The following is a 17,616-nucleotide window of genomic DNA, read 5'->3' as shown; positions in this document are numbered from 1 at the left end:
TTGAGGCGAATGGTTTACAACAGCTGAAGACCATGTCGGGTTCCTCTCTTGTCTCTTGCCAAGAACAGAAATCTGAGGCTGGAGTCGACACAGGCTCACCAAAACTGGACAGTTGAAGAAAAACATAACCTGGTCTGATGAATCTCGTAGATGGTAGGGTCAGAATTTGGCGTCAACAATTTGAATCCATGGACCCAACCTGCCTTGTGTCAACAGTCCAGGCTGGTGGTGGTGGTGTAATGGTGTGGGGAATGTTTCCTTGGCATGTTCTCAATACCAATCAATCATTGTATGAATGCCACAGCCTGTCTGAGTATTGTTTCTGACCATCTAATGGCTACTTCCAGCATGATAATGCACCATGTCATAAAGCAAAAGTCGTCTCAAACTGGTTTCATGAACGTGACGATGGGTTCAGTGAACTCCAGTGGCTTCCCCAGTCATCAGATCTGAATCCAGCACCTTTGAGGTGTGGTAGTACAAGAGATTGGCAGCATGAATGTGCAGTTGACAAATCTGCAGAAATGATGTGATACAATCATGTCAACATGGACCAGAATTGCAAAGGAACGTTTCCAACATCTTGTGGAATCAAAACCACCAAGAATTGTTTTGAGAGCATAGGGAGGAACTTCCCACTATTAGTATGGTGTTCCTAAAAAAGAGCTTCATGAGTGTATGTTCTCATGTTATAAGAGTATGCATTTGTATTATATTTTAGTGTATCATTGTTCTCACCTCACCTGGAAACACCAACCTTTCTTTCCTTCAGACTTGCCTTTACTCCAGCTTTGACATTTTGAGGGTTTTTTAGAAGAGGCAGGATACAAACAGCCAGTATTCGACACCACTGTGAGAATTCTCCGACAGCTCTGACATCCAGAGTGTGAGAGTCTTTCGACCTCTGTTTATACACATTACAGCTCAGTGAGGAAGCTGTAATGCTACTTATTCCAGGTATTTGAGTTAATCTAGGTCAAACTCACTATTGAACCAAACTTTAAACTGCAGACAGAACTTCATTTGTTTATCGGTTAGTGTAGCCACATGTAGCCTAACTGAAGACTTCAGATTGATGTAAAAAATTATAATATTATAATGGAGATGTTTACAAGCTATCGCCAATGTTACCTGCGATACTTTTTTTAGATTCTATTAGCCAAAAAATACTGGGCCAAGTAACTTGAAATTAGGTTTCTGGGTCCCTCTGAACAACTGAGATTTATTGCAAATTTGCAAAATAGAGCCACAGGGACACACAGCACAGTGACTTTCTTTAGCTGAGGTTTTGACGTGAGTGACCAGAAAGCCTCCAGAGGTTCACACGCTTGTGCCATGATTTGTCATCTTGAATGCCAACTCATGTAAGCAACGGTCACAGGCGGGCCCTTTAAGGTTCACTGACTCAAACCACAAACCTTCTGCACTCACTGTATGCCTGACCGTGAAAGTTAAACATCTACTGTTTTATCTTAAAAAGGTGCTCATTAAAATACCAAACACTGGGGGTTAGTTTTGTTCTCAGAAATACACAGACCAAAATGGCTTAAAAAGAAAGGCAAACACTGTATGGAAGTAATGTTCAACCTCTGTCCTCCTTTTCTCACAAATAAAGACTTGTGCATGATGCATGATTGTGTCATAGTTGCAAAAGCCTTTAGTCTAGCGTTAATAATTTGTTTTATTACACAATGCAGTCATGAAAAAATACAGCTGGAGGTCAGGGATCAAAATATCAAGCTCATGAAATGATGCAAAACGTACTAATTCAAAATAAGCATTGTGATTTTAGCAGCAGAGAAAGAATCAATTCCACAGGCTACACTGGTTGCTTCTGTTGTCTTCTGTTATGTTTTTCCTGAGCACAGAAACATTAATTTTTCATGAAATTATTGCACATTTAAATCTTAATTTCACAAGTGTTGATGTGCCATGCACTTTCTGCCAAATTTAAGACACATATACCGACAAACACAGGTCTGTTTGTGCGTAAAGTCAGCAAGGATCATCATTATTTCAAATCTCATAGAACTGGAGGTCTAATGCAGTTTTTCTTAAATCAGCAATAATCAGTATTTTTCAAATGACAATTTCGAATGATAACATGACAATGTTACATAATCGTCACTTGCAGTGATGAACCAGGAGCAGCTGTTTTCAGCGAAAAAGCTCTAAAAACCGACTGTACACAACTGGCTCAGCACGAAACAGTAGACGGACACAGTTAGCGACCAGCTGGTGAACACAGTGGAGCATTTAGCAGCTAAGGAGCCAGATGTTTCCCTCTGGAGGTGGTGGAGACCAAAGCAGAGCTAAAAGAGGGTGAATATCAGACATACATTTGCCAGGTATCCACAAACACAACTGAATAATGAATAATAATATTACTCTGTAACTGCTGGATGTGCAAATTAGCAACTGTTTGCTAACAAATTCACGCTATCAACTCAAAAAGGTGATGATGTGTTAAAGGGCGTTCAGAACTTGTGGCCAAAAATTCAGCTATTGTAGGTTTAGAAAACATTTTAAACATTTTCTACATGTAGTTTGATGCTAATTACAGGAAAATAGAGACAAAGACCTGAGAGTGTTATTTTAGTTAGTTAAGTCAGGTTATTATTGACTCTCAGTTGAATTTCCATGAAAGAGATTGCACAATTTAAACCCCAGTGAATATTATTTACTAATTAATTTATTAAATTACATTAAAATAAAAACATTTTTCATTTATGCTGAATTTTGTGTTTGTTTGTCGACACATTTCACATTTTGCATGTTTAGCTGACCTGCTATCCTCTGAATAATCTCAGTGTTGTACAAGTTTAGCATTTAGAAATAAGTGGACATGTACCATCTTTCTGGAACAAGCAACAAAACTGGACAAAAATCTGAGTAACAGCCAAGATAAAACAATGCTTACTCAATAACTACAGCACTGACGTGGTTTAGAAAGCAGGCCTTTGTCTCACAGGGCCGGGTCTCTATTTCCCTATTTCTGAGAGGAGCTGCTTCTATTAGTCATGTTTGTGTCAGTGTCTTCATCTGTCGCTCAGTCACAAAATCTCTTTTTTTCTTCTAATAATTAATACTGACTCAAACAATGCCTCACTTGCTTTGGCATAAGTCAGCTTCTATTGCTCTTTCTGTTGTCCTACTGTTAGTCAAGTATTTAAATCTATATGCTTCGACACTCCTTGTTAATGGGAAAAAATTGTAAAGATTTCCCCAGAAATTCAACCAAAACGCTCATCAATCAGAATTAGCTTAATCTTGGATTTAACCGTTGCCACCACAGAATCCTCTCACTGCTAAACACAGTGTTGTGTAAATCTCTTTGGCCTGAAGTCCTGCAGATAATCTTAACTCCATCCAGTAGCTCCTAAGTAATGGCTTTCTGTGGCTCCAACCATGCAACCCATAATCTGGCCGTATGGTAGAAGGCCACATGGCAGATACATGAGCAGGAAAAAAGACTTCTCAGATCTTTGAATCCGGACCAAAATAGAAATTTTATGGTCCCTGACCTATTTTTATCTCCCATTCCCTGTATTTCAACAGCACATTTTTTGGTAAGATAACTACCACGTATGGGCTGAGCTAAAAGTGACATATAAAGTTATTTTTGAACATGATGAAGCTTCTCTTATGCATCCATTCATCGTAAAAGTCTTAACCCACAGTTTAGGCATTAGTCTGATTAGGCAAATTAAACTAATGCACAGTAATGCCAATAACTCAGAGCTTTCTATGGTCTATTTAGATGAGTGCATGTGGTTGGTTTTCATTACATGTTCACATGTATATTTGTTCTGCACATTGATTTTCAGTAATAACAGTGATGTTTGTTGGGCATTATGGCCTTGTTTACAGATGAGGAACCTGATCTTTGAGAACTTTAGTCTCTTAATTGTGATGAGATGCCGGCATAACAGCAAAGGAGCAAATGAGTTTTACCATTTGGTCGAAAAAAAGGTTTTTATCTTTATTTATTCATTTACTTAAAATACATTCCAGAAACAGCTCTCAAGTGTGAAACACAAAGAAGTTAAGTACATCCAGCTGTTTCCACAAGTTCCTGAATAGTCCAGCAGCATTAAGGTTCTTCTTTTAAAAAGGATAAATAAACTTTTAACAATAATAAACAATAAATATCAAGAAAAATTTAGGAAAAATCCTTGGAACTGATGCATTAGATTAGCACATAAATGGCGTCTACAAATCCTCAAAACTGAAAATTGTTCCAAATATGAAAGGAAAAGATGCCTAAAAAAATACCCACAGTTTTCCCTCTATTTATTTTTTATTTTTACTTTTATTTCTTAAGGTAACACATTTAAAGAATCATACCAGCGTTTTGGCATGTTTAAGCCCTTTTAGTACAAATCACAACCCGTGCTACGGTGTCTTAGAAATGTTGACATACTTGATCCTTTGATGTCTGAAAGATTTTCTTTAATTTCCATATTGTAAGAAAATCACGAGAGTCTATTAGCAGACTCTTAAAACCTGCTTTGTTATCTATTTTTGTTATCTATTATTCCATTACAGTACAGTGTTGGTCTTCTTGTTTGTTTGTTGCTTGTTGTTTATTTGTCTGTCTGTCTGTCAAAGTTAAAAAAAAAAAAAAAATCAGGCATGATAAACATTTTTGACCCCATGAAGGGAAACTCGAGTGTTACAGCTGTAGAAGTACAAGAACAGATGTGCAGTATACTTAAATACCTTTTTAAAAATTAATTATGAGGATTTAATATACACAAAATAATAAAAAATAAAAATAAAAATGTACTAAATGCAAACATAAAGAATAGCTTTAAAGTTTACTGAGACAAAAACATTTACAAATAAAGGGAAGAGACAGGTACGTTGCTGGGAGAGAATGATGCAAAATACATTACTGTCATGAACTAATGTGTCGCAAACTTCTCAGATCTGTTTTGAAACTGCATCATCACACAACCAAAACATAACGATGACTGCGAACTGAAAACTTGATATCACTGAGATGGATTATACAACATAACCAAGTTTTAAGAGTGTCAGTTGATTTTTAAACAGTTCAGATGTGAATGGAAAGCAATGGTGACCTGGAATGTTAGTGAAAATATTTTGAAAAATCACAAATTACATATACACAATTTGTGGTTATGTAGCTAGAACCTGCAAATACACTGATGCTTTTATAAACTACTCCTTTTTCGATGTTTAATTTGTGAAAATATATATGTAATTCCTTTTTTTAAATGACTTGAATAGATCATTTTCTTACATTTGTACAGTCCTGGGAGGCAAATACTCAAATACATTTCATCCTACCACTGGTATAATTCAATGTTGAGTAATGCCCTGTAGTCACACTCCTGTCAAGCCCAGTTTAATCCTATTACAACCACTTTCATCATCACAAAGATATCTAGATTAAATTTCCTGTGTCAACAGCGATTATACTGGGAGGGGAATGGGATTGCTGAAGCATCCAGATGGGCAGAAGCAACTGCAAGTGATCAGTAATAGTGGAAGTTTAGATTATATAGTTCACCACTGGCCGGGGATGCTGCACAAACTGCCCTTTCTGCAACAAATGCCGCTCAATTATCCATTCAAAGAAGCAAATCAAATCCACGAGACTTCTCAGTTGCATTTCAAGACAACAAAAATACATTTTTTCTCTGTTCCTTCTCATGAGAAAAAAGAGGAAATCAGAAATACAGAGAAAAGAGAGAAAATCTTGACCAGATGGTCCGGCCAAGATTATCCTCTAAACATGGCTTCCCAGTCTCTCTGAGCCCCTAATGGCAACGCTGTTGTTTCAAAGAAGCGGGGGAGTGAACACATTCAGCCTTGTGTCAAACAGGTCTCTCCTCTGGGGGTCTGCATGTTTAGTAACTGCGTGTGTGTGTTTGTTCCTGGGCACAGATGTGTGTTTGCTGCCCCACGGTCAGGGGAGGGTTATTCAAATAAGTGTGGTTTGTCTTTTGACCCAGCTGCACGGAAACGCATAGCACCATGCACCCACACTTGTCTCGAGCCGTATTGCCACATCTGTGCAATGGCTCAAATATCACTGCTTCCCCCACAAGCATCTGCTATAGGCGGAGGATGCTGCCTTGCTCAGGCCTCCGCTCTTCATATTGTCTCATGTCTTGCTCATGTGGAGCCACCACCCTCAACCTCTGAGACAACCTCACCCTCTTTACACTTAACCCTCTACAGCATGCCGTTTTATTTTTTGTTCAAACATTTTTTTTTGTCCAAATAATCTCTGTGCATATTTCAGCAATTATTTATTTTCCCTTTGACCCCTGTATCCTAATTGACCCTAATTGTTTTTGTTGCCTCAGGGCAATAAAAGAAAATGCCTGTTTTCCAAAATAAAGTTTTCATCAATTTTCACAACAAATCAAATATTTCATTATTTTTAGATTAAAAGTCTGTGTTGTGTCGGACTTTGTTGCATAGAGATTACAGTAGACTACTATGACTTGCAGCAGGTCTTTCAAGAGGCGATGAAAATTTCCTCTGATGCCTCCAGGCTGTCTTGCCATTCAGGATGTGGCTGGGATGTTCCAATGTGCAATGCTCTCCAGCGTGCAGGCTGGGAAGCATCTTCAGACAGGCCATCATGATTGCTCCTCTGTGTGTTCACCCGCAGTTTCATCACCTAGGGGACAAACAGAAATGAATACTGAGACTAGCAATATTTTTTTCATTATTGATTAGTTGTTTGGTCTTAAATATGTCTGAAAATATTGACATGGAGCGTTTAAACGTCTTGTTTTGTCCGACCAACGGCCCAAAACCCAAAGATTTTCACTTTACAATGATAGAAAACTCAGAAAAGCAGAAAATCTGAGACACTGAGAAGCTGGAACCAGAGAATGGTTGATATTTTTGCTTGAAAACGAAGTTAAAACGATTAACTGATTATCAAAATAGTTAATTAATTTTCTGTCGATCGACTAATCCAATAATGTCTCAGTTCTAATGAATACCAAACAATTTTCTTGGTTGATTACATCGTCTGTGCTTTCCCTATCCTTAAACGCAAGTTACCGATACTAATTCTTAAAAAATGTTTGATTCCAATACTCCCTTTCTCCAGTAACAATTGCTTCCCTAGTGGGCTCCTTCCAACCACAGAGAGTTCTTGTGTCCGTGGTCTGTGAATATGAGTGGAAATCTTTCGAAAAAACACTTTTAAAGGCAGCACAACAATGCCCTAGGGAGAAATGAAAATATTTCTTTACAACTGATCAATTAATGCTCTTGAAATGTTCACGCACGTGCCAATATATTTTATTTGTAAGTAACCAATGATTATTCGGACAAATTGAGATCTTACCCTCTGCTTACCCTTGCCATCACACCCTCCTTGAAACTGATTGTGTATGGGCTGGGTCGTAATACATTTGCAAAGTGTAAAAAAAAGGGGGGGGTATGATGGGGCAGCTGGGTTTTCTGTTGTGCAGTAGAGGGTGAACAATAATGCAGAGGGGAAGGTAACAGGGGGTGTAGCACTAGGACCCAGACAGGTGGCAGAGTCTATAAAGAGGGTCTGAAAGCTCACCTGGGCGTTAATTCATGGTTGAGACACACCTGAGAGACAGCAGCTGAGGCCAGCCTTTGTTTGGTGTTTGAATTGGTAAGTTCCTTTTTAAGTATGTTTAAAAGCATCGTATTAATACTTAAACTGTGGAACCATCAAATGCTGCTTTCAGCTCCTAGTGTGAAATGAAATATTTGTATTTTTAGATCCTTCACATTGGCTGACGGACTTGAAGATGTGATATGGATGTAGAGAGCTATCTGTCCCACTTTTAGTCATTTTTGATTTAGTGGATTAAGTTGTTAATTTATTTTATTTTTTGGTAACACAGTATGGTACAAATGAAGAAATTGTAAGCACTGTTGGTAAGTTGTTGGTAGTTTTCAGCTGCATTGGAAGTGCCCAAGTTTTGTGCTATAAACTGATATGATGATCAACAAATAATACACAATGCATGCTATAAAATTTCACCGCCTCAGCAGTTACACTTACAAATATATGTCTGCCTACTTTCCACAGACCAGACCTGCAAATAAAGTGACTTAGTGAGGCACATTTTCTATCTAAGACTTTTTCTTAGTCTTTCTAGCAAACTCTGATGGATATTGAGATCAGTCAGTTTTTCACTCACCTGCTACACAATTTCCTACTCTTAAAAACTTCAATATAATGAACAGATGCTGCTGACACTTTATTTTAATATTATTCTATTTATTTTAATAGTGACACTTTATTTATTTTTTTTAAATTCCAGCAGCGAGAAGAATGTAATCTGGTAGGGATTTTAGGAAAAAGTGAGACTGTTGAGTTGTTGAATCTCCAGTTAATCAATTCCAAAAATTTTAGTTGGTGCTCAGCAGGTCAGCTGAACAAGCAAAAATTAGAAAAAGCAACATGTGAAGAGAGTAAAGTTTCCAATAATTTTTGAAGTGGAGGTGTTCTTTAAAGGAAATTCCTCTGGAAGTCAATAACTGCTTATAAACTCAACACGTCGTCATCTCTATCTTCCCAGAAATTACTACCAAATTACATAGTTCTTTCCTGGAAATTTCCTAGGAAATTGTCAGGTTATAATGTGTTGCTTAATAACCGTAGCAACCAATACTTTCTCCATTTTTCTTATAATTAGTACTAAATGATGTAGGCCTCTCTTGGAAATATCCTACAGCCCTTATAGCTAAATACCAGCTAATTTACTAGAAAGAAGATACGGGACCTGTAAAATAAAGCGTTACCTGATTTTTTTTATTTTTTTAATTCTCTAAGAGGTGATAATATTATGTAGAGCTATCTTATATACTTGACAGGCTTTAAGTCATCATGTTGTGTTATTTTTGTCTCATGTGTTGTCCAGTTTTACTTTAAGCGTACATGTTAAATGTTGTGTATTCTTTGCCACTAAAATATTGTAAATATATTCATGTGGACCCTAGCTGTTACAATTCACAGTCTAATTGGGATCTAAATAAACAGCCAAACCTCCTCATGTGAAATGTTGACTCTTAAGCCTTTATTTATTGGTTAAAAACAGAAAAATGCAGGATATAGAATGTAAAACACACGGAAACTCCCTCCTCTGTTACATTCGGGTTTACTTCACCCTGAGCTGGAGGAAAGGCCGGTTTCAGTTCACCGGTTGATGTTATTTTAACCATCTAACGGAGACGGGGAGAGGATGGTGTGAGGAGTATCAGTGCGCAGAGGTAGAGTGGAGCGGTTGCCACGGTGAACTTGCTCGGTTTCCACCAAGCCGCCCTCTGATTGGCCGAGGCCACGGCTGAGGGAAGGAAATTCTGCCAATTGGAAACAATTGATGTTTTTGTTGCCGGGCCAAGCTGTCCTGACACAAAGCTGACATTTAATGGCAACAGGATGGCTCATCGGGTTTGAAAAGGTGACCCCCAAAAAAAAAAAAAAAAAAAAAGGAATCACTTCTGTGGCCATTTTTGCTGCTGTTTAAATAGACAATTTTCTTTTCCTAAATAAAGTGACAAACTATCCACATGGAGGGATTATGACACAACCGGCCCCTGGGCAGAGCCACATAAAAGACCCCCACTCCTACATGGGGGCAAGAGACTGAGACACATACAAAACAACCTTTTAGCTTCTGTGGTTTTTTTTTTTTTTTTTTGTCTTTCTGGTCATTTTGCATCTCCGTAGCCGTTTTGTGTCTTTTGGAGGAACCTTTGCGTAACTTTGTGGTCATTTTGCATATCTTTCTGTGATATTTTGCAGATAAAGACCAGGGTCCCCCTGGGCCTGTGCCTGGTAGGCCTGTTCAGCAATCCATCCATGACCATTCAATATCAGTAGTGGAAGTATTCCGATCATTTACTTCAGTAAAATATCAATTCCACCATATCTCATCATATGTTTTGTACGTAAAATGTTACTCTGCAACGTAACTATAGCTGTAAGATAAATTTAGTGGCACAAAGAGTACAATTTGTTCACTGCTGCAAAGTAACTATTCACATTTAGCCAAGTACTGTACTTACTGTAAGTACAGTTTTGGGGTAATTTACCATTTCCATTCTTCCATTCGTTCACTGGAAGAACAACACTTACTGAGTGGGCACCCTTGAGTATAGTAGCGAAAAAAATAGAAACAACTCCAAATCCAACACGTTTTTAAAAGAACCACCATCTGGATGCTCATGTCAATAAACATACAGAAACCTGGTTATTGATTACTGATGGCCACCTGCCAAAAAAAAAAAAAATCAAACATCCTTCAGGAGTTCATGTGGCATACAGACCTTGTCTAGCACCAATATCTTGCTCATCAAAATGGATAAGCAGTGAATGTTTGACTTAAGTATAAATAGTATTATAAAGTGTATTTAAGATGCCGATGTCATCTTTCCTTTATTAAAATTACTTATTACTATTAAATTCAGCTGAATATGTCAAACAAAACTAAATACTGTACATTTCAGGTTTCTGACATGTAAGATACAGGAATCATTTACACACTGTATTAAATCTGAGCACTTCATACGAACAGATCCTCCTCCCTGTTTTTAATAAAATCACATCCATCTATGATTTCAGGCTGTATGAAGCTGTGGGACATGAACTTTCTGAACTCTCTGCAAAAGATGAAAAACAATGAGCTCAGTATTCTCTGTGGAGGTTTTTTGTTTCTTCTGAGTATTCTTATTTTTTTATTTAATCTTTTATAACTTGGGTGTGAACAAGAAAACTTATTCAGAGAAGATTTTTATTTTCTTCTTGCAATGTAAAACTGTTAAAAAAAAAAAAAAAAAAAAAGTTAGTTATAAAAGCCTCCGGATGTAAACATTAAAGCTTCGTTGCTTCTGTTCTCATTTACTGGATCTCTTTACACATTTTAGATTGAAAATTACAAACTAACCTTAGAAACATCAAGGAAAATGTGAGCCTTCTCATTTAACTCATCATCAATCACTGAAAACTTTTGCTGACGTGAACAAGATTTCCCCACGTGTTATTTAAAAGGAATGTGTCTGTGGAAAGTCAGGCGTGCAGTAACGCAAGGTGGCAACATGTCCCGATGTCATTCATTAGTCGTGCATCTCAAACAGCCAGACAGTTATTGTCAGCTGCACATGAGTAACTGGATCGGACGGGCGAACTTAAACAATTGGCTCTAATTACATTACTCTTTTGGACCATGACAGCTATTGTCAGCCTGACAGTTGCCCATTCAGCACTGCTAATTACAAATGTAAATCAGCAATATTTGGCCCCTAACATGATGAGAGAGTTAATGTGATAAAGGAATTCATCCACTGTGGTTGATTTACAGCAGGCCTGGCAGGCTTCCACTGGCAGAGCCTGAAGCAGACGGCAGGGATCTGTTCGACTTTGTTTGATAACTACGCACATTACTGTATCAATTAAATTAGATGGTTTTATGGGCTCTGTTTTGGGGGCTAGATTAACATTATTGTAGTTTTTCTATGGGTAAAAGGAAGGGTAGTCTGACCAGCTAATAAGGGCAAATATGTCAGTTTGGAGAAAGAAAGAATCTGGATCTCTGTGAACTGGATCTTAACAGTAATTAGTGTTGGGCAAGTTACTTGAAAATACACAAGACACAAATATGTTGATAGTGAACGTATCAGTGAACTGTGCACGGACAACGTATTTTTTTTACCTCCAAAATATCCGATCTTGCAGCACAATATCCATTTGTAGTGACTACAGCATTTATAAACTTTTTAATTATGTTTAGGCACTCACAGCTATTGGTTAAGATTAGGGAAAGATTGTGGTCTGGTTTATTACAGGAAAAAAATGTTTTCAGTGTTTTCATCCACAACATTGTTTATTTACATTTAACAAAAACCTCAAAGTGCCTTTACTGACACTTGATGTGAACTCTGCTGCCGTTAATAAATGTAGTGATTCATTCATTCAAAAATTAGGTTGCCTCTGATGATAAATCCAGCCAGCAAATATGTTTCCCACAAAATATATTTGCTGAGGCAGTTTAGTTGTACAGACACATAATTTCTTGTAGACAGGTTTGCAGCCGCAGCTAGTTTAGCCTCGGTGACTGCACACCATTCTCCAGAAGTCCAGACCTCAGCTACGCGGTTCCCACACTCTTCAACTCTAAACAAAACTAGGTGACCTCTGAACGTATGCGTACCTGTGGCTGACATTGGCAAGCCAGCTAAGAGCATGCAAAATCTAAATACGACAACTTTGGAGTTACCTGGAGTTGCTTTTCTCCCCTTTTGATTGAGGCTAGCTGTTTCCCCACAGCGCCGAGCTAACGTGTACAGGATAAAGTGATATCGATCCTCCATCAAATTGCTGGTAGGACAGCAACTGTCCAAGTAATAGAAATGTTATTAGTAACTTCAATATAATTTACTGAATGTCAAATTTGAATCGCTTACACTACTTGTCACCGAAGATGGTAAACAAAGTACTGTAATGTGTTACTGAGTGATGCGTTACTGCCCAGTATCGGTTGTTAGGGACTGATAGTTATTTCTCCAAGGAGCGCATCATTTTTTTTCCTTCAACGGTTTCTTCCATCTTCACTTTATCCTCTGTCATAGCAGAAAGGATAACAGCAGTAAAGTTAAGTGTCATACAAAGTTAGCCCATAGGACGATGCACATTTATTCTACTGATCAATCAAGAACAGGCTTTACTGAACCCACACTTAATCGTTTGTCCCGCCACAGTTAGCTAAACCGTAACCAAGACAGTTGTAACTTTTTTTTAATACATGAACTTATGTGTTAAATAAAATAAACTGTGTGTGAAACTAAAGGTTAGTAGAGCAGTGTGAGTGAGCATGTAGCTAATATTGGACAAATTCAGATTCTGACCTGATGATTGCGCTAGATGAAAAGTTAAAGAATCACCTATGTTATGACAATGAATCCTGAGGGAGGAAGGGAGGAATATGTCTACCAAATTTCACAGCAATCCTTGGATAGATTGCCAGTAAACAAAGTTATTGGCAATCTATCCAACAGCTGTTGAGATATTTCAGTCTTGACTGAAGTTGTGGCCTGACCAACACTTCCATCCACAGAGCCAAGCCAAAACGTAGTGGCTGAAATAGTAACTATTTTGTGATGTTTATCATAAATTTTGCAGTTTCCAATGTTGCTTCTAGAGTGCAGATTTGTAGTTATATTATTGTTCCACTGGCATATACAATAAATTGAATCTAAATCTTAAATCTTTGCCTCCTTAAGTATTAATTGTTAACTGAGTCATAGCAATTTAACACTGTCATATTGTTTTGACATGTTGGGGGGCGGATGTTGCAGTTTTCTTCTAAGACACAGGGGGCCGTCCAAAGCAAATATTAAAGATCCTAACATACAGTAAGTTTCATCCCTCCTCCCTACTCCGATGATTTTCATACAGTCAGTTGAAAGCTCAGACTTCTCAGTGAGTTATGTGTCACGCAGCGTTAAGGACGACGGGGCAGAGGAGGGGGAGGAGGAGGTCACGTTTCAATTCCCCGCAGCGGTCTCTCCTCCCTCTCATTCCTGCTGCAGAGTTTTCCTCGTCCGCCTCCTTGGGTTGTGTTGAGCAGTCCTTCACAGAGAGAGACAGAGCACATCTGCAGCTGCAGCCATGGGGCCAAAACATGGCGCCAGCCCAGCTCTGAGCCAACACCGCAGAAACACACACACACACAGAAACACAAACACAGAAACACACACTCGTGCCTGTATGTCCCAACATGCTGTCGTGTTGTGGCACCAAGGAGTTTGTTTCACACAGTTCACTCATTATTTATGCCTACAGGACTTCAGAAGTACTAAATGTACATTCTCAGTAATGCAGTTTTCACTTGGCTCGACAAAGCAGGAAAAGAGGCTCTGTACTTTAACAAAAAATCCCTCCCACTGAAGTGCCCTTAAAGGCTTCTTAAATTAATCCTGAGAAATTAACATAAGCAGATACCATTCCTTTCTAACTGAGGCAGGGCAGACCCTCATGCATGTTAATTGTTCACAGCTTTTATAATCCACTCTTCCACATGTGGGACCTGATTCAGTCTGCCTGGTTCTGATTAAGACCCGGCCACGTGGGACAAGAAGATGCCGAAAGAGGGATCTGTGGTAAATTTTTCTGGGTTTGGGATCTAAAACCATTGTCTTAATTGGCTAGCTGAAACTCCTGTGTCATACTTAGAGTTGTGATTATTGCTAATTTGCTCAGATGAATGAAAATAATACATGTCAAATACAGCTGGGTAACTACATCTGTGGGAAAAGGCGGACAGCAGAGAGTGCAGATCGAGATTGGTTGATTACACCTTTTTTTTTTTTTTTTTTGGGAGGGGGGGATTTGATCCTACACCAGTAATCTTGCCCTCTTATGGAATCATTTGTTCAAGGACGATGTCTGTTCAAATTTGTGTCACACTGTGAGAATAAAAAGTGTAAGTGAGAAAAGTGTAAGATTATGATTGATGGAGGACAAAAACCAAAAATCCAGAAATCCCTCATGTGGAATAATCAAAATTGTTCTAACTTTGGCAGAAAATTGTGTGTTTGTTTAGGAACCATCACTCATAGTAAGAAACAAATTGGTAAAAAAGATTTTCAGGTTTTCCTTGATTCGTGCAGTGTATCGATGCCTGGACTGTGGCCCCTGTGGTCTCTGGCTTTATGGGTCCCTGCTTGGGGGTGGGGGGCGATGGAGGATTAAGTATACGTCCATCAGGCAGTGCTGCTCTGTATTGATGGGTCACCGGGGAGCCCTTCATCACCAACAAGCCTGTCCGTCCTGTTGTGCCTCCACTCTGGGTCAGTGTGTCGGGTTTCTAGCACACGGAGTGGATTAACTATATGTGGCACTCCGGCGACGTCCACCACACCCTGACTAAGCAGTGACTGGTGCTTAAGGAGGTCCCACTTTGTTTTCTTTGTAAACACAATGTACATTTAAGACTTGTTGTTGCAGGATGGTGCCCATTTACTGCAGCCAAGGCTGCTGTTGTAAAGCGGTCTGAGGAATGTGGCTGGAATTTGACCCCTATTGTAGAGTAGAGTAATTTAATTAGGAGCAAACCATGGATTATGTGTTGGGGTTTTACATCTTCCTCTCACAAATAATGTAGTTTAGTTTTCTGTTTGATACAGCTAGAGCTGGAAATCACAGATGGCTTTGCTGATTCAAATCACTTCATTCAGTTCAGTTTAAAGATTAGTAGTCGCTGACTGAGCAGTTAGTTCACTTTTTTTTTTTCCTGAGCTGAGCAGTCACACCACCTTCAAATGCACTTCAGTACGTACAGCAGTCTTTTAATATGCTATCATTGAGGAAATAACAATGATTCAGTATGGTCAGTTCACTTTGGAAATTTGTTGATGGATTTGTTCATAGAACAAGGTTAAAAAAAGGGACGTAGGCAGCTTAAAGAGGTATTAATTGATTTTTTTCGGCCACTTTGTGGCAGCAAAACAAGCTGCAAACCCAACAAGGATATCACCTTATAAAATTGCTATGGCAAACATGGTAGCAAACAATTCCTTGTTTATTCCAACATTATAGTTTATTCCAACATTAGCAGTTATTTGGAGTCATGTTTCTGGCTAACCGATAAGTGTAAGTCCAATATTCACTCTCCTTTTAGCCCTGTTTTGGTCTTAAACTCCTACAGGAAATTTCTGGCTTTTAAGTGGCTGAAAGTACCACTGAAAGCTAGGTGCTAACTTTGCTTTTGTGCTGCTTTGGTCTTAGGAACGTAGCAAAGAGTTTTCTTATCTACTACAGCTGGAAACAAGGTTGTTAAGAGCAGTGGGAGTGAACCAGGACAGCACAGCTCTGGGATGGAAAACCAAGCAAATGAGCTGAAAGACACTAGAACGTTCTGCAAAAGTATTTAAAATATAGCTTTGTTTTCTGAATATTTATACTATTAAAACTGTAATTCAGTATCACTTTGGTGTCCCCCTCTTCTTGAATTTGCTTCACGGTAAATAGCGAAGCTTCCAAAAAAAAATCCTAATCCCAGTATACATGTGAAGTGTGAAATGCCAGGGATCCATGATAGGGGAAAGCCATCAGGGGGGTTTAAAGTGCAGGGTCAGCTACAGAGCAGTGGTCCAAGACTGTGTGTGTTTTGCTCAAGGCCACCATGGAAAGCTAGATTTCATTGAGCTTGTGTGTACATTGCAAACTGACTTCATGGTTGGCTTTCATCCTCCTGCACTCAACATTCCTGCTCTTTTTAGTATACTGTAGTCACTTCAGCTTCTTTTGTGTCATTGTCAAAGCTGCTTGGCTTAATTCACACATTCCATTTATATAGACACAGACGTTTACAGCTGGGGGAAGAGTAAAACATTAAACAATGTTCAACACTCAGGGACTTTCAGCATGCATCATGGGCAACCAATTATACATCGCTGGAACCATTTATTAGTCAACCCCGTCCTTTTCAGGGAGTGCTTGGCTGTGATCCCAGAACCTGGATACAGTGGAGCTGAAACTGCAAGGTGCTCTCCCACTCTTTGTCACACAATTTCTGAAGCCAAATTAAATAAAACAATGGTCCCGTGAAACAACCATTAAGAAAGGGGGTGAAGAAGCTGTGTGTGCCAGGAGACAGTAATGTACGCCTGGTGTGCAATTTCAAGCCGCAGATTTAACACACTGAACTTTTTGCCTGCTTGGGCTGAAATTAGTAACCTGTAATACAAAGGTAAACAGCAAGAACTACTTTATAATCATTTGATAGAGTTAGTTCATCCGAATTCAAAAAACAAAAGCCATTTACTTGCTCTCCTCTTGTTGGTAATGCAAACAGTTTTCGTTTTCATTGACAAGGTCTTGACATTTTCAGAGATGTTTGCCACCAAAGAAATGGAGACACGTTTCTGGAAAGACATACTGTAGCAGCTGAATTTTTTAAATGTAATTTCCACCTCTGTGAGCGCTACAAATGAAGTCACATTCACTTCCATTATATATTAGGCAGTGGCAGAAGTCTGAGGCATATACTTTAAAGGAATAGTTTTAATTTTGGGAAATATGTTTCTAATCTTTCTTGCCAAGAGTTAGATGCATAAGGAAGCAGGGGCAAACAGTTGGCTTTATTCTGTCCAAAGGTAACAGATCAACTCGCCGTCGCTCTAAAGCTCAGTAATTAACAAGTTACCATGTCTTGTTTTTTTGATCTGTACCAAACAGAAGTGTAAAAATGACACATTGTGGTTTTACAGGGGGTTACTACTTTTTTAACCATGCGGAGGGACTTCGTGTACTCCCACAATCAAAATATAAAGTGGTTAATCTGTCAGTTTTTAGAGGTGCTAGGATAGGCACCTTGAGCCTGGCTAGCTGTGGCCCCCATGTTTCCAGTCTTTATGCTTAGCTAAGCTAACTGGCTGCTGGCTGTAGCCTCGTATTTAGTGTACAAACATGAAAGTTGCATCAATCTTTTCATCTATCTCACAGCAAGAAAGTGAATAAGTAAGCACATTTACCCCAATGTCTTTTCCCCAAAAGCATCCCTCAAAACCAGGGCACGTAAAAGTCAAACTATCTGCATGACTAGTTACCAGTAGAAGTAAGCGAGGCACTTTTTTTGT

At 38.8% G+C, this 17,616-nt stretch overlaps 1 long non-coding RNA gene across 1 annotated transcript; it reads left to right on the top strand.

Annotated features, from left to right (window-relative positions):
* The first annotated feature begins 7,542 nt into the window (after window positions 1-7,542).
* LOC120792409 lies at window positions 7,543-15,935 on the top strand. Its single transcript, XR_005707804.1, has 3 exons — window positions 7,543-7,642; window positions 14,033-14,136; window positions 15,764-15,935. It is a non-coding gene; the product is annotated as an uncharacterized LOC120792409 (long non-coding RNA).
* Window positions 15,936-17,616: the final 1,681 nt, after the last annotated feature.

This window comes from Xiphias gladius, chromosome 7 (genome assembly GCF_016859285.1).
Source record: "Xiphias gladius isolate SHS-SW01 ecotype Sanya breed wild chromosome 7, ASM1685928v1, whole genome shotgun sequence".
NCBI lineage: Eukaryota > Metazoa > Chordata > Actinopteri > Istiophoriformes > Xiphiidae > Xiphias > Xiphias gladius.
This window is presented reverse-complemented; position numbering and strand designations above follow the sequence as displayed.